The sequence below is a fragment of the Malus sylvestris genome, chromosome 11 (genome assembly GCF_916048215.2).
Source record: "Malus sylvestris chromosome 11, drMalSylv7.2, whole genome shotgun sequence".
Classification (NCBI taxonomy): Eukaryota; Viridiplantae; Streptophyta; class Magnoliopsida; order Rosales; family Rosaceae; genus Malus; species Malus sylvestris.
Genome location: NC_062270.1, coordinates 35,577,298 through 35,604,789, shown reverse-complemented (window position 1 = coordinate 35,604,789; position 27,492 = coordinate 35,577,298). Strand labels below are relative to the sequence as shown.

Here is a 27,492-nt window from a genome sequence, read left to right as displayed (position 1 = left end):
CTATACAACGACCATTAATGGTGGAAAAATACTGTATTGTCGATCCCCATCACTTTAATGCGTGAAGATTGTGGTTGTCGATTGCAGCAGAAATGTCGGGCCGTAACCGGCTAACACCTAGTTGGCTTCTAAACCATGAAATCACATCACCTTAATTAGTACTTATAATTGTAACTTAGATTATCTAAGTTTAGACAAAGGGGAATCGAACCAGTGGGAAAACCATGTGCCAAAACCGAAAAAAGATAATAACATGCAAAACAAGCTCAAAAAATAAAAAATAAAAGAAGATTAGGTAAAAAATGAAAATCTTCAAGAAGAAAAAACAAACTTGTAGACCAAGATGCTAAAAAAAAATTTAAAAAAAAAATTTGTCTCCAAAAAAAAGATTCTCCAAAAATGGAGTCGCATGCCAAATAAGAAAAGATGAGAGTAGCTCTAAAGTATAAAGCTTGCATTCCTTCATTGGGGGAAGAACTCATTCTTCCACTTGCAAATAATGTATCTTCATCGTGTAAATTTAGTAATTAAAACTGTCACAGCCCGTCCCGGGATTTTATTTATCGAGGACGTGAAATGACAGAATTACCCTTGACGGGTGCTAAGGTATGTGTGTGTGTGACATATTATTTGGACTAAATACACATATTCCATAAACTTTTGGAAAATTATTTAAGTTGGATTAAAATTTGGGTTGTAAATTTGTGTGGTTAGGGAATGAAGTTGTGACTTGTTTTTGGGTGGACCACACAACACACACACGGGACAACCCTCTCCCTTCCCCCGTGCTCTCTCTCTCTCCTCTCCGTTTCAGTCTCTCTCTCTCTCCCTCCCAAAATTGTACGGACAGAGGGCCAAACCCTTGAACTTTCACGGATCGACGCCAAAAAGGTAAGGTTCTTCATCCTTTCGACCTCCTGAGCTGAATGGTACTAGTTTTAGAACGGGAAACCTTAGAAATCACGTTGAAAACCCGAGGTCCGATTTGAGTATTGTTCATGCATTCGTGATGTGTTGATTTTCAGAGAATTCTAAGCTTATAGTGAGCTTAGTGAGGTCCTAAGGAAGCTCGGAGTACTTAGTTTGAAGGTTTTGGACGTCGGGATCGTTGAATTCGAAGTTGGTTGGTTTTCTTGGAATTTCTCCGGTGAGATTTCGTAGTTTTTAGAGCCTTAAAGTAGTGTAACGTGATTCTACATGCTTAGGGCTTCATTTTGATATAAAATACATGAAAAATGGTTGAGAAATGACGGAGAACAAGGAGATTGAAAAATCTCCAGTTTTCCGGCCACCGGAAAAACCAGTCCGGCGAGCCCAAGGTAGGAGACGCGCGTGGGGGCGCATGGACCCGTGCCTGTCCCGGTGCGTGGGGGCGCGTGACAAGCCCAAAAATTATTTTAAAAATATGTCAACGTTCGTGACGTCGAGTAGGTCACTGTGGTATATTCATATACCCAAATTGAGCATCGTATGAGAAGTTATTTCGAATTGTCGGTTATGTGCTTTAAATAACATTGTTTTAGTTGTTTCGCATATAGGTGATACCTATCCTGAGGACGAGCGCATCCAGGGACGTCACAGGGGTTACGACCCTTGGACTTATCAGTGAGTGGGCAGTTACTTTCTGTATTTACCTATATACTATTGATTTTTCCCAGAAATTGAATTTATATGAAAGTATGTTTTAAAATGCCATGCATGCATATTGTGAATTATATGAATTGATAATTGATGCATATATATATATATATATATATATATATATATATATATATATATATATATATGTGAATTGGTGCTGTGGACGCACAGGTGAGTATCAAGTGAGTTTTATGTTATTCATGTGAATCATTGATGATGTGAATTGTGTTGAGAGCTCATAACTTGCACCCCTAGTGTTAGTGCTTATAGTATTCACCGCACCGCACGCTCACCTTGGATCCAAGTAGGTGCATGTCGTACAGACCATGAGAGGATTCCAACATGCTAGTCGTATAGATCACTAGAGGTGGTTCCGACTGGTAGATGACCTTAGATTATGCGCGCAGTTGATTGATGAGAGAAGCACTAGAGCGTATTATTTCACCATTCTCGTCGTACAGACTACTTCAGGTAGTTCCGACTTATGTGCAGAGTAGCGCCGTACAGGTCACCGTGGTGACTCTGGCTAGGTTGGATATTGAGCTATAAAATTAACCGTACAGGACCAACTGCAGGGTCTCTGGTTGATTTCTTATTTCACCTGTTATATTGATGCATCCATATTCTGTCATTGACATTTATAGCATGGCATACTTGCTGGATTTTGATAAAGATTAATGTTTTGAGAGATTTGAACAAATATTATGCTATTATGTTATTTTCTGGGAAAGTATACATGTTTTACAGTGAGGGGTTAGAAATGTTTTAAATGAAATGTTTTGGAAAACTTTGGTTTTATTGACCCACTCAATTTTGTTTTGCGCCCCTCCAGGTTCTAGTTAGCAGTTGGTGGCTCACGAGGTTTTCTTCGGTGTTGTGACAGACTTCCTGCATGTAGGACTCACCTGCGGGTGTTGTAATTTAATTATAGTCCTACTTGACTGCACCTAGTATTTATGCTCTGAAATTGTGTACTGCACACTTAAACTCACTCTAGCATGCTAGTTGGATATTATTGCTAATAGTTGGTTTTTATTCCTTCGTATTTCTCATATCTTTTGCTTCCGCATCGCACTTTTGGTTACGTCACACTCACGTGACGGCCAGCACGCCTTGATTCTAGGATCGGGATGTGTCAGAAACCGTTCAATCTCTTAATCTTTCATTTGAAGATGATCCCGACAAAAAATTATTCAAAGTCATCCGATTAAATCAAATAAATCAACAGTGTAAATATCAAATAGCATATTTGTGATGAATTGTTGACTTATATGATACATTTAGATGACTAAACGATATCGGATTGGAATATTTTTTGTACGCATGATCTTCAAATGCAAATTAAGAAATTGAATGGTTCTTATTATAAAGTTTCTACAGTAAAGATACGTTATTGCAAATGAGAAAATGAGCTTATCCCCTCAAGATGGAATGCAAGTATTATCCAACTCTAAATAGCTAGTTGAGTTAAAGACGAGACTAACTCTAACTAGCTAACTTGTCAGCAACTTCATTTCGTTCTCGAAAACTAGTAAAGTTAGGAATTTGCGAATACATGCATCAACACAAACACAAATGACTAGTTGAATGATATTTGTAACTTCCTTGTATACGGATATAAATCATTTCAGGTGGGCCTTACCTCACATGCCTAAAAAGCCCTTTACCTGTGGACACAGAACCCCAAATTTCAAAAACCTAATTGAGCATCGTAGACCCATTTCCACGTGACCCCACACAATCAACTCCCACGTGAAGAACAATGCCACGTGTCATATAAATTCTCACAAATGATTATCTTTGATTAAAACATTATTTTACTGTTACCCATATGAAAAGGAAATATTATAAAAATTAAAAAATATGCATGTACAACGGAGACTAGACCAACTATAAAGTCGTTGGAGAACTATGAAACAGTAATGATAATAGTTACCAGAAAATATATTAGTTTATTGTAGCCTCTAGTCTCACTGTTTTTGATAACGATGGGGAAGGAAAGATCGTTTTCTTAGCACTCATTTTTACTGTTTACATACTTCTGTCAAATTTTAACTGTCGGATTGTATGAATTAAAAAAGATCAATGAATAAAAATTAACAAGAGTATGTGAGAGGTAAAAATAAGTGTGTAAACAGCAATACCCATAATAAAAAGGATTTTTTTTTATCACAAATGGTCCTCGAGATTAATCAAACTCATCATTTTGGTTCCTCATTTTCAAAATCAATTAATGTCGTCCCTGACATTCACTACCCCACAAGTCAATGTGCTTCAGTTACCTAAAAGACCAATTGTTGAAAAGATTACAAGGGTGGACAAGTAAGTTACTTAGTGCGGCGGGAAAAGAGGTTAGTCAAGGCGATGGCACAAGCAATCCCAACTTATACAATGAGTTGTTTTCTTCTACCAAAGCATTTCTACAAGGATTTGAACAAACTAATCGCATATTTCTGGTGGAATGGTGATGAGGATGAATGAAAAATGCATTGATGCTCTTAGGAACGACTTTACGTCCCAAAAAGTGAAAAGGACTTGGGTTTCAATTTGCCTTCAATTTGGGGATGTTAGCAAAACAGGGATGAAGGATCATTAACAAACCCCACTCGTTAGTTGCACAAGTACTAAAAGCAAAATACTTTCCACATGGATCGTTCATGGAGGCACCGGTAAAACCCAATGCCTCTTATTGTTGGAAGAATATATGTGCGGCGCGAAAGATTATTGTCCTCAGGTCACACTGGCAAGTGGGGAGTGGCTCTACCGTCCACATATGGGAGGATCCATGGCTACCCATCCCATCATCCTTTCAGTTTTTCTCCATTAAATCAGCGGGCTTTTCCTTAAAAATAGTCGATGAGCTTGTTAACCAATCTACAAAATGATGGAATATTGGGTTGCTTATGAACCTCTTCTTAGTGGGGGAAGTAGATGTTATTCGCTCAATCCCATTATGCCCACGATCCCCACCGGATTACCTGGTGTGACACTATGACAAACATGGAAAATTTATAGTTAGGAGTGCATATCACATTACGAGGTATTGGCTTCAACCTGCAAATAACATTGTATCATCCTCAGCTCAACCTTTGCCCTCTGGCACACTGTGGTCTATGCTATGTGTTGATGCACAAAACCGGAGGTCTTGGTACAACGTAAATCCGACCGTGAATCTGCATAAAATGTAAATGACACAAGAGTTATCGTGGTTCACCCTAAGGTTTGGGCTACGTCCACACTGATTATGTATTTATTTGAGGGAATAGAGAGGGAGAGGGTGAGAGCTTCTGAGAGCTTCTGAGGGTGAGAGAGGGGATCTCAGGCCTAGGAATTGGCCTCCGAGAGTGAGAGTGAGGCCTCCGCCATTGTGAGGGTGAGGGGTCCTTTTATAGAATAAGGACTCCTCACTTATTACATATTTGCCCCTTCCTTTATCCCATAATTACATTTAAGTCCCCCGAGTATTTGTACGAGATCTAAATACGAGGCCCTAAATATGGTATAAACAGTAGTCCCCCAAGTCTTCAGTCAAGAGAGTCTTTTGGCTGGAGACTTGAAATTCAGTCCATGTGTGGGCCGAAGTAACTGATGCTCGATATGAGGCGGTGCCCAATCTGAAATGATGCTCAACTAGAAGTAGCACATGTTGTGAGGCCGCTTTGCTTGTAGCTTATGTTGCCTTGGTTGGCTTGGCTTGTGGCGTTTTGAAGGTGAGGGAGTCCCTTTTATAAAATAAGGGCTCGCTCCTCGATACATAAATTTAGGAGTGATGCTCGTGGCGAGGTGGTTGCTCAGCTGACGGCGATACTCTCTAATGGTGGTGAGGGAGTCCCTTTTATAAAATAAGGGCTCGCTCCTCGATACATAAGTGATAGGCTAGAGTTGATGCCCACGGCGAGGCGGTTGCTCAGCCGGCGGCGATGCTCTCTAACGAAGGTGAGGGAGTCCCTTTTATAGAATAAGGGCTCGCTCCTCAATACATAAATCATGGGTGATCTTTCAATGAAAGTGAGGGAGTCCCTTTTATAGAATAAGGGTTCACTCCTTAATACATAAATAATGGGCTAGAGTTCCCCAAGTATTTTTCATGAGGCCCAGTTGAGGCCCAATATATGGTACATAATGTAGTCCCCCAAGTCTTCGGTCAATAGAGTCTGTTGGCTGAAGACTTCAAATTGAATCCATGTATGGGCCGAAGTGGCGGTTGTTCGGATGTGGTATTTGTATACCCTGCACTGAAGCTTTGTAAGTGAAGCTTTGCAAGTGAAGCTTTGAAGCTAGAGCTCTTGTAAATGAAGCTTTTGAAGCTAGAGCTCTTGTGAATGAAGCTTTTGAAGCTAGAGCTCTTGTGAATGAAGCTTTTGAAGCTAGAGCTCTTGTGAATGAAGCTTTTGAAGCTAGAGCTCTTGTAAATGAAGCTTTTGAAGCTAGAGCTCTGTAAATGAAGCTTTTGAAGCTAGAGCTCTTGTGAATGAAGCTTTTGAAGCTAGAGCTCTTGTGAATGAAGCTTTTGAAGCTAGAGCTCTGTAAATGAAGTCTTTGAAGCTGATTTGACATGAATGATGCTCATGGATGTTTATGTTGATTGACATGAGTGATGCTCATGGATGTTGACATGAGTGATGCTTATAGATGTTTATGTTGATTGACATGAGTGATGCTCATGGATGTTGACATGAGTGATGCTCATGAATGTTGACATGAGTGATGCTCATGAATGTTTATGTATGATTGGATGAGTGATGCTCATGAATGTTATGTATGATTGACATGAGTAATGCTCATGTATGATTTGAAGTACTGGGCGTACTTTTGATCACCTGATTGGTGGTAATAGTGGCAGGTTGTCGAATAATTGTGGAGTACTAGGCGTACTTTTGATCGCCTGGTTGGAGCTATTTTGGGCTTATGAGCCTTCGCTCTCCACACAACATTCCAGCCCATTTATTTTGGGCTTTGCCTCTTTTTTTTTTTTTTTTTTTTTTTTTTTTTTTTTTTTTTTTTTTTTTTTTTACCCTCTGATGGGGTTTATACATATTACTCTCTGATGGAGTTTATACAGATATCTCCGAAAGATAATAAAAATAAATTACATCATTCAAAAATACTGCTTTTGAAGGTGAGTATGGCAGATGGTTGGATAATGAGATAGTATCTGCATAATTGAAGGCTGGGTAGTGGAATGGCAGATGGCTGCAAAAGCTTTTGCTTTTACTTTTTCTTTTCCTTTCTGCATGATCCCTGAGTCCCCCGCAATTATCTCTGGTCTTCCGCAATTATATATGTCCACCCATGTTTTATGGCCTTTGGAGACCATCTGATTTTAAGTTTTTAATTGCCATTGCTTTCCTTGCTTTTCTCTAGGATGACAGCTGCTTGGACAGACACCACCCATATGCCTTTCTTTATCTCTCCACTCCTTCTCTGCCCACCTTGATTTGTAAGGTATCTTTTGCCAAACCCACTTGCTTTGGTCGTGCCCATCCATTATCTTTGTCTCTGTCTTTTCCTTTTTCTATTTTACTTTGCTTTTGCTGTCTCTGTCTCTGTCGTGTTTTCCTACACCTTGCAGCTGCGTTGAACCCGGCTTGCTGTCATTGGGAACGAGCTCCTGCAGAGCCTTCATCCTCTCTGCAATTCTCTCTCTCCGTAATCTTTCAGCTATGTTGTGCGGGTCAGTGACTTGACCTCTTCTCGCCTTGATTCTGGACCTTGATTGAACTTAGTTGCTTATATCAGCTTCCATCAACATCACTCCCTTGCTCTGGTAATAATCATCTAGCGCTCACTGATGTTTTGACTTATTTAATCCAAAATAGCGTGCCAATGGTCGTCCAAACTTGAATGAGCCTTCTGCACTTTGGTGACCGCATTCTTAGAAAATCCTTGACATCGAGCCATCGGACGAGGAATCTGAAGATACGGCAATGGGCTCAGCAATTGCTGAGGCGTCTGCTGGACCGGGGGCGGGGCCGCCTTTTTGGGGGACTCAAAGACCGGCGTGATCATTTTCCGGGGAGATTCAAAAACCGGTTCGGGCGGCGTCATAAAGACAGTGTAGGACCCAATCTTGCCAATCATTGGAAAGGAAGTGGAGTCCCTGTTGATGGCCATCTGGGTTGTATTTGGTTCGGAGGAAGATGGGAGAGAAAGTGAGGCTCTGCTGAGCAGCAAGAAGCGGAAACAGCTTTGGGAGACATAACCGGCGACGAGACTCTATTAGTGGGCGATCTCCTCAAACAGGTGCTGGGCATGGAGATTTTGGCCCCGGAGAGATGAGAGAGTGAATAAACTGGGCAGCTACGGTGGTGTTGGCAACGGCGGAGTCGTGCGGCTGGCCCTGGAGAGACAATAGAATCTGGAAATTGGAAGGGAAGCACGGTCTGGAAATTGGCCTGAACCTGGCGATCGAGCGGCTGGGTGGAGAGAGGCGAAGAAGGGTCTCCGAGCCTCCTCCCTCGTCGTTATCTGCCATCTTAAAGGACTTGAAGCTTCAGGAAAGCGTAAAGTGATTCGATCTAGAAGGTCCGATCGGGGATCGGAACAACGCCGTTTTGATATGGTTGAAGGTTGGGTATCGAAAACTGTCAAGAAGTGGGGATCTTGTATGCAGAGATTTCATACTGCAAATATGCAAGAGGCCCAAATGCCAAATTCAAAGTCAGAATTTGAAGTTGAAGAAACCATGGGGAGAGAGAAAGAGGCAGAGAGAAAGTGGTGTTCTTGGTTTTTATGCTTTTGCAGATTCACAGTGGTGAGATTTGATGAAAAAATGAAAGAGAACCGACATAGTTTTTTGTGTCGATTCCCACAGACGGCGCCAAATGTTGATGCACAAAACCGGAGGTCTTGGTACAACGTAAATCCGACCGTGAATCTGCATAAAATGTAAATGACACAAGAGTTATCGTGGTTCACCCTAAGGTTTGGGCTACGTCCACACTGATTATGTATTTATTTGAGGGAATAGAGAGGGAGAGGGTGAGAGCTTCTGAGAGCTTCTGAGGGTGAGAGAGGGGATCTCAGGCCTAGGAATTGGCCTCCGAGAGTGAGAGTGAGGCCTCCGCCATTGTGAGGGTGAGGGGTCCTTTTATAGAATAAGGACTCCTCACTTATTACATATTTGCCCCTTCCTTTATCCCATAATTACATTTAAGTCCCCCGAGTATTTGTACGAGATCTAAATACGAGGCCCTAAATATGGTATAAACACTATGGAATGCAAATTTTCCACCTAAGGTCAAAATATGTGCATGGCGTCTTGGAAATGAGATTTTCCCCACCCGTGCAAACCTGAATAAACGCCATATCACCACTGAATTAGATTGCACTCTTTGCAATTCTTATGGCAAGACTACTATTCATTTGATGAAGAATTGCCCATATCCAAAGTGCGCATGGATGGCGTCCGGTTTGGGAGTAATTTTGAGAAATGTCGAACACCCATCCTTCCTTGATTGGATTACCAAAACTGCGAGACTTCTTCCCAAGTTCAGTTTTGACTTATTTCTCATGATTTATTGGGCATTATGGGGGGGCTAGAAATGGGAAGCTGTGGAATGAGGAAATTGATACCCTTAATGTGTGTGTTGAATGAGCTCGGCAATGGTGGGTGGCTTTTGTTAAGGCTAAGACGATTGCTTTCGGCTTGATTGCATGAGTCGTAAATAGCTCCAAATGGGTTCCTCTTCCTCCTAGACACCTCAAAATGAATATTGATGAGGCATGGAATGAAGTCAGGAAGATGGCGGGCTTTGGGGCGATCATCCGAAATGATATTGGCGGCTTTGTGAATGCATTTTGTGGCAATTCTGAGGATGCCTTTTCTCCCTTGCAAGCGGAGCTGGTGGCATTTCGAGAGAGTGTGTATTGGGCAGTAAATAGGGGAATTCAAAACTTATCTTTTGAGACCGATTCACTTCATATTGTGGAGGCTTTGAGGAATCTAACTCTAAATTTGTCCATAGTTGGACAAATGGTGGAGTACATCAAAACACTACTTCATCCAATCACTGAAGCTACTATTACCCATACTCGCCGCAATACAAACTCTTTTGCTCATCGGCTCGCATGGATTGGTGTCTCATTAACTCAACACTGTGAATGAAATAGGACTCCTCCAAGTGTTATTATTGACTTACTTGTAGAGGATTGTGTATATGATGTAATACTCTTTTTGATGAATTAAAATCTACTATCGTATCTTTTTAAAAAAAAAAAAAAAAAAAAAAAAAACCTTGTATGTATCCACGTTGTGTATAATTCCTTGGCAAAGAAATGTAGTTAGAATAAGTGTACGATCACTTTAGTAACAAGAAATCCTAACTAGGTATGTATTGAATCAGCCCGAAACCATTTAGTCATCTAACTCTTATCAACTAAATAGATGCAACCACATTTTAATTAAATTTTAAACAATCAAACTACAAATAAGGGTGTTGTTACTGACACTAAAAAAATGTCATTACTTCTTATACAAAATTTTCTTTATATTTTTAATAAATTTATAATACATAATGAAAATTTTTGGTGCAGGTAGTAGCTTCCTCAAATTAAATGAATAAACGATCTTCAATTTGAGTTATTTTATTGTATGAATGATAAAATGAAAGGTTTATCATACAACATTATTGAACATTCTTGAATGGGAAAGAGAATGGAGAAGGTAAAAAGAAAACGTACAAGTGAAGGTAGCTAACTTTCCCATATTATCATAAGTTGCCACCGAACCACATTCTTTTCCAACTCTCCAAGAGATTTCTGCGGTTTACCATTTCTTTAGACAATTTTTTCAAAGCTTTATAGATAATTTGCTAAGTTCCATGAGATACTTCAAACACTGAAAGTTGATCTATTTTTCGTTCTCTTGATCATATCCCTTACATTCAAAAGGATCTTGCCACTTGCCTTTTTTTCACCACATTCATTTCCACTTTCCACTTGATTCCTCCTTTGCAAATTTTCAATGAAATTCAGGAGGAGGATTCTCTCTCCTTCTATTTTTCTTTCATCTCGTCTCTTTTTCTTTGTTGTATAACGCATGTGAGGGTTGTTGAACAAATTGATGAGAACGATGACACAACTTTGACTTTTTCAACAGCTCTGAAACCTTCTAGATAGCTGTCAAGTTCTGCTACGGCGACCTAATGAGCCAATTATGGTTGGTTAAGGTGAAAGGGATGGGAAGGGGGGGGAATAAGAGGGGAGATAATCCGAGTCCTAAAATTTGAGCTACTTAGATCAACTCCAATGATTGGGTTAAAACTCAAGATTAAGTTTTAAACTCGCCCCAATCTTAGCCAATCATTAGGCTAAAAAAATATTTTGGGTTAAAACTTATTTTCTCACCAAATTTTACCCAGAAAATAAGCCAAGGTTAGTGGCTGAGACACAGTTGCTGACAATGTCAGCCACTTGCAGAATGACCAACGACTATTTTTTTTATGGTACGGCCCATGTGGTTGAACCATTGATTGAACCAAGAATCTAGATTCAATTTTAAAAATAATCATATTTATAAATACATTAAATCCAACGATTGAGATAAAAAAGAAAATCTAACAACCTAAAATTACATCCAACTGCTAAAACAATTAAGAAAATTATGTAAATCATAATTCACTAAAAAAACTCTATAAATACCTATAATACCCCGTATTTTAAAAAAATGGTTATATGTATATGTGTATGTATGTGGGTAATTATTTTTACGTACCTATTTTTTATATGTAAAATACTTTCAATGTAAAATCCTTTTTGCTACAAATTATTTCAAAAACTAGCTATTTCATGTTCATACGTAATTAGAGCTATTTTTAGTTTGAATTGGAGAAGGGAGATTAAATGAGTTTGGTTTGATTTTCCCCACAAAGGGGCCGAGAGTTTGAGTTTGGACTAAATGAATACTTTTGTCTTGATATTTTCTGTCAAAGATGAGGTGGAGAGTTTGTAACATTAGGAGTTAATGATTTGGTGATTACTCACCACTCTAAATGCGAAGGTGGAAGTCTACTTAAGAGTGAGTTGGCAAGTTTGTATTCATTAGGAATCTAAGAGTTAAATGTTTGATGATGATTCATCCCTCCAAAATTTGAAGAGGTGGGATTCATATCCCTTAGACTTTGGACGTGGCTTTTGAGTGTTTGTTCACCTTGCATGATATTGATTAGCTTCACATTTGTTGTTTTGCTATTGGACCACATTTCATTGCTAAGGATTAGGACAACATTTGTTGCCTTGTTATTGGAACACATTTCATGGTGATAATTAGGTTAACATTTGGTGTGTTTCTATTGGAACACATTTTATGTTTAATGATTGGCACAACACTTGCTTTCTTTCTATTGGCACACTTGTGGAGATTCTTTGGAAAGGAAGATGTCATGCAGTCTTTATAACGGAAGGAGCAAGAACCAATGGAAGACATGGAGAGAAGAGAGAGGAAGAAGAAGAAAAAGAAAAGAACAACTCCAACAAAAAGCCATCCTCCCTTTCATATTACCTCTTTATCTTTCTTTAAGGCTTTTAATCCATCTTTCATTGTGTTTGTAAGTCCCTCATATATAATGAAATGCAATGAAAGCAAACCCCAGTGGATGTAGTCGATTTGGCGAACCACTTAAATCTTGTGTTGTTTATGCATTTACATTTGGAGATCATTGCCATGAGAAGCACTTCCACCAAACCATCGAAAATCTCCATTTATTTCCCTTGAGAATGATGTACAAAAAGTGTGAGACATATCCCAGAAAAATACATAAGACCTTATCCAACAAATCTCTCCACCAAACTCACCATCATTTTCATCTGTCAAAAGAAAGATATCCAAAAACTAGAAATTCGTCCAGCCTATTTAACAGACCAAAACACCATCATCCATAGATTATATCATAGTACTTTCTTCATGCAAGTTGTGTGTCTTTCTCTCTACCATGATATATCCAAATTTCAGGAAAATCCAACAGTGCGATCGTCCGATATGTTTGAAATACCAACTCAGTCTCTAATCCCGAAGAAAACTGGACAGCCATCTTATGAGTACCAAAACCCCATTTTTCGTAGCTCCAATCGAAACACTTCCTTCACAAACTTTGTTCCTTATCATCTCCTCTATAATATATCCAAAAACCACGACAATCCAATCTATGTGCTGACTTGTACCCCAGTTCGAACAGCTGATGTTCGGTTAAGCTAGCCTTCTCTGCCAACCTCTTTGCATGGCCAACATCTCCAGTTTCTTTCTCTCCCTTCCATGGAAGTTTTTCAGCAATCCGACCCCTACTACATATGTAGAATTTCAGGTATATTAAAGAAGAGTAAAGGGAAGTGGTGAAGAGAACAAGAGGGAGGAAATGGTAACATATTACTTATCATTTACATTAAATATTATTATTTTGTTAATATTATGATTATATCACTATTGTTACTAATCAATTTGATTTTTGTTGAAGCTTACAGGCTTGTTAAAGAAAATGTGAGTATTGATATCTATGTGAACGTGACATATACATATGCATTGCAAAGCAAGAAAAAGAGTTGTGTTGAGTCTTGTAAAGTGTTTGAGTTGTGAGGATATTCAAGGGCTAAAGTTTGCCTTGAATGTAAAATAATGAACCTTGTATATGTCAAGCGTAGGGTGCAAGGCTTGAGTATACATATTGGTTGATTATAAAAATAATTAAATCTTGTATATGTCAGGCGTCAGGGGAAGGACTTGAATATACAATTGGGCGTCAAGGGAAGTGTCTGTTTAATAAAATGGAAACTAAGAGTTTAATTACAAAAATTGGGTTTAAGGGATGAATGGGAGTTAACTGATATTCTAACGTACTTGGAGCCAAGTGGTATAAGCATGATATGAGACGCGCAAGCTTGGGTGCCTTAGGTATGTGTTAGCGAGAATAGAAGGGGGTGAATACATTCATCCATCTCATTTGCATATATTTCATGCATTTGAAGAATTGTTACAATTTAATTATCATCTAATTGGTAGTATTTGTTGTGAATTAATTTGTACACTATTTTATTCCGCTGCGTATTCGATAAAGGGGTTTCTCCATTTTAATCCTTGATAAAGATTGAAATTCAATTAAAACCTTATGTTAGATTATATATTCATTATAGTCCTTTGACTAAATTTCCATGTCAGCATAAATATTAAAATTTATAGTTTCTTGTTTTGAAATATTTAATGCGTTTTTTTTGTTCCTATAATGCCCCTATTAAATATTTGATTTTAATTAGCTCCATATTTTTTGGCATTGATTATTGTCTGACTTTCTAAAATGATAAACATAATTCAAAAAAATATTAGTGATACGTTACAAGAATTAACAAATACCTAATTCAAATTATTCATTATCACCATTCAAAGCATAGAGGAAATATAAATAGTCAAATCATATATTTTACATAATCGAATGCACTTAAACCATGTCCTAATGTGCTTAAATCATATAACCTAGTCGAATGCACATAAATCATAGTACCAAGTCAAATGCACCTATACCATGGTACTTATATGAATGCACCTAAACCATGGTACCTATATGAATGCACCTAAATCATGGTACCTATATGAATGCACCTAAATCATAGTACCTATATAAATGCACCTTAATTATTTAGGTACTATCAATTAGGTCTTATCCATTTGGTATGGTCGGTTAGGTACTATATAGTGTATGTCCGATTAATTTGGTACGGTCAATTAAGTTGTGATTTCACATTCTATTTTCTCAATCTGTATTTTTTTTTCATTTATCTCTGGATTCACCATCAATTTGGCATCTAAAAGCCCCTTTTTTCTTCTTTCTTCCGAATACAACGAGATTTTTGGTTTGTAAGTTTTATGGATTTTTTTGTTTGATCATGGTTTCTGAGTTTTCTGGGTTCTTTGATTGGAATAACACATGGAGATTTATGTTATAACAAACATGTTAATTATGGATCTAGTTAATTAAGCATTCTTGAAAAATTAATTATATATTTGTTTCTCTAATTGGTTTTAAGAGAGTAATAAGGGTAAATAGGGAAACTAAAAATGTAATAAATTTATTAAAAAATGATTAAATGTGACATGGAATACTATAATCTGACATGGAGGACTATTTTTAGTTTTTAATCTTACATACGGTATTATTGAAAAAGCAATATTATTTAGGGATTAAAATGAAGTTTTCTATTCGATAAATTTGTATGTAAGATTTGTTATATGTTGTACGGTGTAATCATTATAATTTTATTTTATCTTCCACCATATCTTGGTTGTAGAATTTATTTCTATAGCTAAGATATGGCTCACACCCTAACTCGTGAATAGTCTTTATTCGTGGGTCGGGGTGTGACAATACCTACCTATGTACTTGTTCAAACATCCACACAAAATCCACTTTTGTCAAACCATTCTTCCCCTTTTTTTTTCATTCTACCCACCTATGTATTTGTGTTTAAGAATAGGATAGGTTGTGTGGTTTTCCATGTTCTTTTATGTGGTGCATATGTGTAAGAATGAGGTAGGTTTAGTGATTTTTCATTATTTGTCAGAATTTAAATAATTTAAGGTTAAAATACTCATAAAAATAAATTAGGATCATTTACCTAAATTTTATTTTTTTAAATTTACTGAAAATTAGGCTAAAATCATTTTTTAATCATTTAGAGTAAAAAATTTAAGCTAAAACCGTTGGAGGAGAAAAACTATTTCTATTTCTAAGTGAAAATCTAAATTTTTTTGGGAGCTAATTATTAAGTCTTAACCCCAACCATTAGAGTTGGTCTTAATGAAAAAAAAGAGCATAATAAGCTGAGTTAAACAAATTATTATAAAATATTGTATCATATTGTATGTATCATATTAATGTGGCAATGAGGTTTATTAATACAACCAACTGCACTAGTATAAGAAACATTATTTCACTAGAACTTGCATATGAATCGATTAATTTCAAATCGTTGTAACCCCATATAGTAGGATGAATTAAAACTGTTAATACCAATCCTTCACATATTGCATCACTGTTATTATAAAATATTGTATCATATTGTATCATATTAATGTGGCAATGAGGTTTATTAATACAACCAACTGCACTAGTATAAGAAACATTATTTCACTATAACTTGCATATGAATCGATTAATTTCAAATCGCTGTAACCCCATATAGTAGGATGAATTAAAACTATTAATACCAATACTTCACATATTGCATCAATGGTTAACAAGTGCTTACTAACATAGGAGCGGCTATCTCATGCATACATCATGACGCGATTGTATAACTTCTTGCGTTTGGGGGCATGAAAGAGGGATCGTCTTTCACCTTGCCTACATATCCAAATATTTTTCCATTTTTATATGCTATGTATTTTCCTTGAAAAGCCGAAATAAACTACAACTTATATTTTTGATAGATTTTAAACGGGATATTTTGGACGCGGTCCCTAATCCTTAACATTCTTTGATTAAAACCTTAATAGTATTCAAAGTTTGATCAAGGTCCCTTGACTTTGTACACCTCATTATATTACTATTAATATTAATATTTTTATAGTTTTGACATTAATTGTTTGATATTTTATGAGATTTATAATCCTATAAATTTAAAATCCATCATTATAATACTATTAGAAACGGCTACAATAAAAAAATTCAAACTTTATAACATTTTGATTGAATAAATGGATAAAAACTATGTAAAAATAAGAAATAAAAAATGACAAAAGAATGCATCCATAGTGTTAAAAAAATTGGTACATTTTACAAAACAATTGGTACATTTCACATATAACAAAGCGGTACATTAATAAAGAAAAATGGGTACATTAGAAATAAATTAGGGTATAGATAAAATATTAAAAATTATGAATACAAATGAATTTTTAAAAATATAGGCGCTAAAAGAAATTAATACATGGGTATAAAATAAAACTAAAAAGAAAATATTATAAATTTTAAAAAAATGTTGCAAATTAAAAGTGGGTACAAACTAAAAATATAAATATATGATACAAAGTTTAGGCATAAAACATAAGTATATCATATGTAATTTTTCTATCATTGATTAAATATACAATGTCACCTGAGGGTATACACACGGGTACAAATACAAATATAACTTTAAAAAATATGGGCACAAAAAGAAACTAATATATGGATACAAATTAAAAATGAAAAGAAAATTGGTACAAATTAAAAAAATATTTGAAAATTAAAAATAGGTACAAACTAAAAATAAAAATATATGATAGAAAATTTAGCCATAAATATAAATATACTAATTGTAACATTTTTAACATTAAAGGAATATATTTAAAAATAAAAATATTTTATTATTTAAATAATTAATGATGTTATTAATACCCAAGGACCTTAATCAAAAATTGAAAATTAATAGGATTTTAATCAATGGAGTAGCAAAAACAAGGATGTGAACCTAATTTTCCCAATTTTAAACTATACCCTTCAAAATGTAATGGATTAATAATTGGACTAGAAAAATTATTAAACCAAATATGAATAGAGGATAAAAATAGCAAAGTCATCCCCTTCTTTATTTGTTTCACGTACTAGAATATTAAACGAAGAGGAATGTTAAGGAAACCTTTTCAAAATTAGAATTTTTCATGAATTTTTTATCACCTTAACGTCAATTTTTGTATTAACATTATAAAATATTATACTAAAAACATAAAATGATAAAAAATTAATAAAGAGTTATATTTTGAAAAAATCTCAATAGCATTTCTCTTAAACCAAACAAAATTCATGGTGGGATGATTTGTAAACCTTAAAATTTGCGAACATACTTTAAATAAATTTGATCCCTTCTTTTGAAGTTCTGTATCGAAAGGTGGCAAAAAAGTTGTTCAAAACGCTTTTCGCGACGTATCATTTGTGACTGCACTATGCTAACATATTTCGTGCCGTGGCAGCACTTGGGTTGAATCGATCGACTTAACAACAGTGAACAGGCGCAATCTTCTAGGCTTGCCAAGTTGCAGACAGCTATCTCTTGACAATTGCCTTGTTTTGAGATGAAACACACAGGCTACGTACGACTGTGCTCAGTGTGCGTGCTCAAGGTAGCCAACTTTTTAGGCACAGTTATAAGATCCCGGGCCCCTTCTTAAAGTGATTAGGCAATCTTCTACCGAAAGGTCCAAAGGACAAGAGGGTCGAAAATAGCTCAAAAATCGTCTTCAACCGAGGGCTAGGCCAGAGGGTTCTGAAATCTGGGAGGGCCCCACAGAATCGGGGAGGGCTGGAGGGCTGGCCACTTCTAGCCAGCCAGCCAGCCCCAGGTTGGTCAAAATTTTTTTTTTTTGAAGTGTTGGATTTCCTGTCGGTTAAAACCGACAGGAATAGTACAGAATATAATGAATTAAGGCTAACGGCTACTGGGACATTTATTAATTAGTATTAGTGTCGGTTATAACCGACATATATAGTTTGAAAAAATTTAAATACAACGGCTAGCTAAATGCTAGCCATTGTATTCAATTTTTTTTTTTTTAATTTAAACCTTTTTTTACTTCTATAAATATGGTGAAGCTCTTTCAATTCTTCACTTCATCTGCAATATTTCCTTCAATATGTTTTTCAATATTTCCTTCAATATATTTTTCAATATTTCCTTCATCTGCAATATTTCTTTCAATTTTTCAATAATTTCCTTATTTTTTCAATAATTTAACTAATAAATTATGTTTGGCCCTATGGCCTTTTGGCTCTCGGTTGGAGACAGTTTTTTGTGACAGGGCTAAAACGAGCCCTCTGGCCTTCTGGCCATCAGTTGGAGACGGAGGCAAATATGGTCATGTACTGTTCATTAAAATATTAATATCTTAGAGAATCTTGGAGGGCCAGAGGGCTAAAACGAGCCCTCTAGCCAGCCATCGGTTGGAGATGGCCTTAGTCAAGGGAACAACAAGGAAATGTTTTTTTATTTTTTATTTTTTTATTTTATTTTATCAAACAATAGATTTGTTAAATTAGGAAACCAACGAGGTTCAAATTCATATCGTGGTGCAAGGGCAATACTCTTTTTCACCATTGTGGTAGAAGGCCATTTGTGAATAACAAGGAGGTTGAAGTTTTATTATATAATTAAGTGATTAGTCAGCAATTACTTATAAATACTTATAAGGTTTTTTTTCTTATCTTGATATACGGTTTATAGACTAGTTGAAAATCACAGTACGAATAACAAACAAATGGACATAGTATGTGTTTGTACCATACTTAAGGCCTCCGTATTTAGATCTAGTATAAATACTCGGGGGACTTAAATGTAATTATGTAATAAATGAAGGGGCAAATATATAATAAGTGAGGAGCCCCTATACTATAAAAGGACTCCTCACTCTCTTCATTAAGGGAGGTCAATTCTTAGGCCATGGGAAAGAGCTCTCTCACCCTCAGAAGCTCTCTCCCTCATAATCCTCTCACAAACAGAGAAATACAATATCAGTGTGGACGTAGCCCAAACATTGGGTGAACCACAACACATCTTGTGTTATTTACATTTCTTGCAGATTCACAATCGGATTTACGTTGTTCCAAGACCTCCGGTTTTGTGTATCGACACGAAAAAACTATGTCGGTTCTCTTTCATTTTTTCACCTCCGCCGTGAATCTGCAAAATCACAAAAAACCCAGTCCCTTTGAGCAAACGAAAAGCGCCAGGAGAAAGAATATTTGAGTGAGAAACCAAAATTACAGATAAACGAGTAAAGAAGCACCATCGCCACCATGTATCCGACGAAACAGAAGCACCGGAGCTTCGTCGCTGAACACGTCGAAAAATGCTCCATATCGGAGGATTCTATAACCTCCACCGCCCACAGGATCTTCAAGTCTGTCCACGGTGGATCCTTGCGCCACATGGACCTCACCACCGGAACCAACGGCTGGGCGTCACCTTCCGGGGACCTATTCTCCCTCCGCACCAAGAACTACTTGTCGAAAAAACAAAAAGGCCCCGCCGGTGACTACCTACTGCAGCCGTGCGGCATTAACTGGCTCAGATCCAGCACGAAACTCAAGAACGTACTCGTTCACCCTGATAATCGCATGGCCAACACGCTTCGGAAGGCACAGTCGCAAGGGAAGTCCTTGAAGAGCTTCATTTTCACCGTGAATCTCCAGATTCCTAGCAAGGACCAGCACATCGTCGTTTTCTATTTCACCACGGAGGATCCTATCCCTGCCGGCTTACTTCTCTACCAGTTCGTCAACGGCGACGATGCGTTTCGGAACTAGCGGTTCAAGATCGTGAAAGGGTCGTGGATCGTTGAGAAGACGGTAGGGAATTACAGTGCGTGCTTGCTGGGGAAGGCGCTGACGTGTAATTACCATAGAGGACCCAACTACCTCGAGATTGACGTCGATATTGTGAGTTCCGGGATCAAGAAAGTGATTCTGCAACTTGCATTGAGGTACATGACGAGCGTGATGATCGACATAGGGTTTATGATGGAGGCGCATGTGGAGGATGAGCTGCCTGAGAAGTTAGTCGGTGCGGTTCGGGTATGCGAGATGGAGATGTTATCGGTAACGGTTATGGAGGCGCTGCAGACGACTTCACTCGGGACATCGAGTTGCTGGTGACTCAGCAAGATGACGACAGCGACTCGTTCGACTACGTGGAAGGCTTCACATTCGTCAACAGCGATAACCCAGCGGACGGGCGTCCCTTGGTGCCATTGGATCCGCAGGAAACAGTCTCCAATTGTTAGCTTCTATCAATGCGTGCTCATACAGTTTGAGTCACCGAGTCGAATAGTTCATCGAGTTAGAAAAAGAGAATGATAATGTTGGACGGGCTGCTCGGCCGTGGATTTGCGTCCAAATGCAAAACGCTAATTAAATTGACGAAAACTCAGATCGATGTGGTACAGAGGAAGAGGAATGCGACGCAAAAGTTTCTGAAGAAAGATATCACTGATCTGCTCACCAATGGCCTTGATATCAATGCTTACGGAATAACTGATGGACTCACCGCGAAGTTATACAGAAACAAAGACAGTGACGGGAATTTGATCACCGGAAGCATTCCGCCGGAACTGGGGAAGCTCAAAACAGTGACGCACATGGAAATCGGCTACAATTATTACCATGAAAACATCAGTGTCCAAGGAGCTATCAATTTAGAGAAAGAATATTGCCCTTAATCATGTCATCAAGCGACATATCCAAAGCAGAAAACAAAAGTGAAAGCAAAGTAGAAAAAATCGAGAAAAAGCAGAAAGCAAAAGGGAGGCTTTCCTCTGCGAGAGCACATGGGGACACTGCAAAAACAAGGAATAAACACCCACACTGCAAAAGCAAGGAATAAACACCCCACCAGAATGATGTGATTTACTTTTTTTTTTTTTTTTTGAATGATGTGATTTTTATTTTTTTTTAGACATTTGTATAACCCTATCAGAGGGTAATAAAAAAAACGGCAAGCCCAAAATAATGGGCTGGAATGTTATGTGGAGGGCGAAGACTCATATGCCCAAAAGAGCCAGGCCCTCTATTATCACCAACCAGGTGATCAAAAGTACGTCCAGTACTACAAAAAATTATTCGGCAGCCTGCCGCTATTATACATGAGTATCACTCATGTCAATCATACATAAACATTCATGACCATCATTCATGTTAACATTCATGAGCATCACTCATGTCAACATCCATAAGCATCACTCATGTTAATCAACATAAACATTCATGAGCATCACTCATGTCAATCTAGCTTCAAAAGCTTCATTTACAAAACTCTAGCTTCGAAAGCTTCATTTACAGAGTTCTAGCTTCGAAAGCTTCATTTATAGAGCTCCAGCTTCGAAAACTTCATTTACAGAGCTCTAGCTTCGAAAGCTTCATTTACAGAGCTCTAGCTTCAAAGCTTCACTTGCAAAGCTTCACCTACAAAGCTTCAGTGTAGGGTATACAAATATCGCCTCCAAACAACCGCCACTTCGGCCCATACATGGATCAAATTTGAAGTCTCAGCCAACAAATTCTATTGACTGAAGACTTGAGGGACTACACTATGTACCATATATTGGGCCTCATAAAAAATACTTGGGGGACTTAGCCCATTATTTATGTATTGAGGAGCGAACCCTTATTTTATAAAAGGGACTCCCTCACTTTCATTAGAGAGCACCCATCATTCATGTATTAAGGAGTGAGCCCTTATTTTATAATAGGGACTCCCTCACCTTCATTCAAGAGCATCATCGCCATCTGAGCAACCACCTCGCCGCGAGCATCACTTCTAACCCATTATTCATGTACTGAGGAGCGAACCCTTATTTTATAAAAGGGACTCCCTCACCTTCATTAGAGAGCATCGCCGCCAGCTGAGCAACCGCCTTGCCGCGAGCATCACTCCTAACCCATTATTCATGTACTGAGGAACGAGCCCTTATTTTATAAAATGACTCCCTCACCTTTATTAGAAAGCATCGCCGCCAGCTGAGCAACCGCCTCGCCGCGAGCATCACTCCTAACTCATCACTTATGTATTGAGGAGCGAGCCCTTATTTTATAAAATGGACTCCCTCACCTTCAACGCCACAAGCTGAGCCAACCAAGGCAACATAAGCCACAAGCCGAGCAGCCTCGCAACATGTGCTACTTCTAGTTGAGCATCATTTTAGAGTGAGCACCACCTCATATCGAGTATTCAATTCTAAACGACATCTAGTTACTTCGGCCCACACATGGACTGAATTTCAAGTCTCCAGCCCAAAGACTCTTTTGACTGAAGACTTGGGGGACTACTGTTTGTACCATACTTAGGGACTCCGTATTTAGATCTCGTATAAATACTCGGGGGACTTAAATGTAATTATGTAATAAATGAAGGGGCAAATATGTAATAAGTGATGAACCCTTATTCTATAAAAGGACTCCTCACTCTCCTCATTAGGGGAGGCCAATTCTTAGGCATGGGAAAGAGCCCTCTCACCCACAGAAGCTCTCTCCCTCACAATCATCTCACAAACAGAGAAATACAATATCAGTGTGGACGTAGCAAAAACATTGAGGTGAACCACGATACATCTTGTGTTATTTACATTTCTTGCAGATTCACGGTCGGATTTACGTTGTTCCAAGACCTCCGGTTTTATGCATCAACAGTATGAAATTACAAACATTATTTAATAATAAAAAAACAAATAAACAAGATTGTCGAGACGGCTACAACTTGAGAGTTACATTTTGACTTACTTGTGTAAATTGGAATTACAGAACAGAACCTCCTATTAATAAATAACTAACTAAAATTAATAATAGACAAAGAATCCAAATTCTTAACCTAGGAGAAAACCCTAAGACATCCATAACAAAATACCCTTACATACTTTTCCCAATAAGAATCTGCAGTGGAAGTTGTTGATTTAACTATAGTAGCTTATTGGTCAAATCAAATACACTACATAAAAAATAGTTTTTAGTAAATAATGTGATTATGGAATATACAATTTAAATTGAAAATTTTCAAAACTAGACAAAGAAGATGTAAATAAGGACTGAGATGCAAATTAAGTGACACTAAGTGTGATTAAACATGTATATAGGATACTCTACGTAAAAAATTATATAGGGTAGGGTGAGACTAGTTGATAACTTGATATCTAAAATGCCTTAACTCAACAAAAATAAAACCCACATTGGATCAATTTTTTTATTTTCTTTGTATGGAAAGAAATTCCATTAAAAATAATAAAATCGTACATATGACAAACACATATTAAACTTGCCTTTTGGAATAACTCGAGATTACACATGTGAAACCAACATCACAATCCTACAATGACAAACCCATAAAAAAAATATCATGAATAAGGTGACGCATAAAATATTATCATGAATAAGGTGTCAATGCAAAAGAACAATGCGATCCTATTCTTAATCATTCTGTTTTGCCAAAGGTATTATTCTTATTTTTAATTGGCGATTTTCTTTAATAATACGTAATACTTAATGGTATGAAAAATAAATAACTGATAGGTTGAAAATAGAAATTCTAATAGTTGTAGAAATAAAATCTTATGGCTAAAACACATATAGCACCAAATGCTACGTAGCATTGAAATCACAACTTTAATTAGTACTAATTATAATTTGTAGGTGCAGTGTCGTTACTGATAAAATGATCTTGCAAACAACTCATATCTCAATTTTTAGGTACCAGCTAATGCAGATCGTTTCATTTGTTTATATTCACGTCACTTTGAACCTCATTTATTTATAAGTATTTTTTATGTATACGCCGTATAAGTTGAAATAGAAAAGTTGAGTTTTCATAATACATTATTAATTAGAAATTTTAAAATGCATAATAACACCACGGGCTTCTATTTTATTATTAATTTAGTTTTTCTTTTTGTTGACCGACTCTCTTAAAATGACATGATAAAATAGACAACTAACATGAATTATTGATTTGTACCAAAAATAAAATTAATAAGGTGTTAGCTAACTTTCGTGGTCTAAAATCATTCAATGGCCCCCGATGAGGATATTGCCAAACCAAATCATTTTCGGCAGAAAAAAAATTAAAACTAGGTAAGAAACCTTTCAATTGAATTATCAACTAATCACAAAAAAAAAAAAAAAAAAAAAGAATGATAAAGTACCAATAATTTGAAATTAAATATTTCAGATTTTGAATAAGATGTGTCTAAATTGCTACGTATGTACTTTCTTGTATCATATATTTCTTCCCATTATTTGCACTAATCTGCAAGTTGGATTATTTTAACTACTTGATTAACACCTAACACAACAAGCAAACAAAGCTTGAAACATGGGCCATCTGGTTATTTTGTCACAACAATCAACTTTTTCGAAGGTTGGGAAGGCTTACATAAGTGTTTCAGCTTCCTTCTAATCACAATTGTGTAATTCACTAGTACCAAAAATCAAAATTAAAATGTGTTGTAGTATACGAGCTTGGAATTCCTAGGTGACCTTGTGGTGGTTCGGGTAATATCCCTTCCCTCCTACTTAATGATTGGTGCTAAGATAAATATATCATATATATAGCATAAAATAAATCTCATAGTTAAATATATAAACATTCCAATGTTAAAAGGATGGGACTTGGCTAATGACCCATCAATGTCAAATCAAGCACAATCCACGTTTTCATATAATAAAAACAGGTCGGCCTCAAAAAACATTGTTCTCAAGAATGTATCATATGATATTGATAATGATGTTGATGAGTATTTATACCATATGTTTTATCCTATTCTTAGTTATAGTTTATTGGTTATTTGGTAAAATTTTAATATTTTGATATATATTTTCAATGTAAGACATTCTACTTCATTTGGAGCAAAAAATGATGAAACAGATGAATTTTGGAGTGATTCCAATTAGAAGATATTCATGAGTCTTTCAAGATGATTGTATCAAAATTCTAGATTTTTCTACAAAGGCGTTTGACCGTGGCGATGAAATAAAGGCCCAGCGCGCAGCTTTCCCAGATTGACGTTTCTGGACGTTTTGAGTATTTTGAAGGTCAAGATAGTATATTTTGAGAAAGATTCCTTTTAAGGATTTGTAGGGGACGTCTTCAGCTTTCAAAATAGACCTTTTAGAACCAAATCGGAGTTGATTTGGACAGTCAAAAGTCTGATTCTTGATAAGTCCAAATTTCAGTTTAAATAGGAAACCTTTTATTTCCTAGTTATCTTATGTTTCCTAGTTTTTAGAAGACCTTTTCTAAGAAGGATTTTATTTTATAGTAGTATAAAGAAGGCTATTTAGCCATTAGAAGGGGGATGCATCAATTTGGAGAACTTAGCTAGGCTTTGACGATTTGTATTTCAAAGTGTTTTCTATCCTTTTTCTATTTCAATAAAATTCTTTTTGTTTTATGATTGTTCGTAACTAATTTCCGTTTGCTAGGATGATGCCTTGAGCCTTAGCATGAATATGTAGTTTTTATTTAATTGCTTATGATATTATTCATGCATACTTTGAATTATTAATCATTGTGTTTAAACTGTCTATGTATCTTAATGCTTAGCTACCATTAGGATGTTTAGATAAGTAATCAGATGCAATTTGATCAGTATGCCACCGAAGGATTGAGTATTGCTTCTTGTGATTGATAGTTGTAAGTTCACCTAGGGTGAATGCCACATCTTAGGGGTTGCATGGTTTTTCAAAGGGTTTTCACAAAACGTAATGAGTCATACATGTTTATATTTGATATGAATGCCATAAACGGATTGCATGTTTGATATACGTTCTAGCTTGAATGCCACAAGTAGAATATGCATAAGGAAAACCTAACCTTCAAAGTTGCATATGTAATTCATAAGTAATTGGTAAAACTACATATGATTGTTAAAGTGATGGCGCAACGTGTCCTTTTATCATTATTTTCTAAGATTGTTCCCTTTCAAATTAGTTTCTTTAATTGTTTTAATTTAAAATTTGTTTTTAATATCTGAGGTATTAAAATCAACATTTGTTTTAAATAGTTAACTAAGAATTAGTTTAAATACAAATTATTCAATCAATCCCTATGGAAACAACCTTGCTTGAGCTGCTATACTGCGATAACCTTGTACTCTTACAAGTATTGCAAGTATTTTAAAGTGTTTTTATCCCTACTTTAGCATGTGGTAAAAATTCCTATTAGATGTTAAAATGTGGAGTTTCAAAATTCAAAAGATAGTGGTGGATAACTAGTTATGACATGTGAAAGCTAGCCTTAACAGAGTTTCAAGATGAAAATTTTTTGTTTCATCATTGTCAAAGGTTTAGCATCTTACATTGTAATTATAGGATCAATTTAGAATGATTTAATTCCATCGTTATAATTAGTTTAACATGTTACATGGCTAGATTGTATGTTCAAAGAGATCAATCTAATAGTTTAGCTCATCATTTAACATATTAGATATTTAAGAGAGAGAAACAATTATTTTTACATGTTAGAATAATATGTGTTGATGCACAAACCGGAGGTCTTGGAACAACGTAAATCCGACCATGAATCTACAAGAAAGTAAATAACACAAGATGTATCGTGGTTCACCCCAAGGTTTGGGCTACGTTCACACTGATTGTATTTCTCTGAGAGTATTATGAGGGAGAGAATGTCAGAGCTTAGCTCTAGATAGGAGAGACTTAGGGTTTGTGAGGGTGAGGACGCCCTTTTATAGAATAAGGGCTCCTCCCCTTTTTACATATTTGCCATTTCCTTTATTACATAATTACATTTGAATCTCCCGAGTATTTATACGAGGTCTAAATACGGAGGCCCTAAGTATGGTATAAACAGTAGTCCCCCAAGTCTTCGATCAAGAGAGTTTTTTGGTTGGAGACTTGAAATGCAGTCCATGTGTGGGCTGAAGTAACTAGATGTTGTCTTGAACTGATACTTGATATGGGACGGTGCTCAAAGTGAAATGATGCTCAACTATCACATGTTGTGAGGCTGCTCAGCTTGTGGCTTATGTTGCCTTGGTTGGCTCGGCTTGTGGCGTTTGGAGGTGAGGGAGTCCCTTTTATAGAGTAAGGGCTTGCTCATCAATACATAAATATGGGCTAGAGTTGGCGCTGGCGGCGAGGCGGTTGCTCAGCTGGCGGCGATGCTCTCTAATGATGGTGAGAGAGTCCCTTTTATAGAATAAGGGATTGCTTCTCAATACATAAGTGATGGGTGCTCTCTAATGAAAGTTAGGGAATCCCTTTTATAGAATAAGGGCTCGCTCCTCAATACATAAGTGATGGGTGCTCTTTAATGAAAGTGAGGGAGTCATTTTTATAGAATAAGGGCTCGCTCCTCAGTACATAAATAATGCACAAAACTGGAGGTCTTGGA

The 27,492-nt window shown here is 36.8% G+C and overlaps 2 long non-coding RNA genes and 1 pseudogene across 2 annotated transcripts; 2 read left to right on the top strand and 1 right to left on the bottom strand.

The window, feature by feature from the left end:
* Positions 1-843: 843 nt before the first annotated feature.
* On the top strand, positions 844-2,663 carry LOC126589912 (uncharacterized). Its single transcript, XR_007612000.1, has 3 exons — positions 844-891; positions 1,539-1,605; positions 2,474-2,663. It is a non-coding gene; the product is annotated as an uncharacterized LOC126589912 (long non-coding RNA).
* Positions 2,664-6,584: 3,921 nt separating this feature from the next.
* LOC126589913 (uncharacterized) lies at positions 6,585-9,883 on the bottom strand. The gene is made up of 2 exons (XR_007612001.1): positions 9,837-9,883; positions 6,585-6,657 (listed from the first exon to the last, which is right to left on the bottom strand). It is a non-coding gene; the product is annotated as an uncharacterized LOC126589913 (long non-coding RNA).
* A 9,228-nt stretch (positions 9,884-19,111) lies between these two features.
* Positions 19,112-21,085, top strand: LOC126589906 (protein ENHANCED DISEASE RESISTANCE 2-like; annotated as a pseudogene).
* The last annotated feature ends 6,407 nt before the right edge of the window (positions 21,086-27,492 follow it).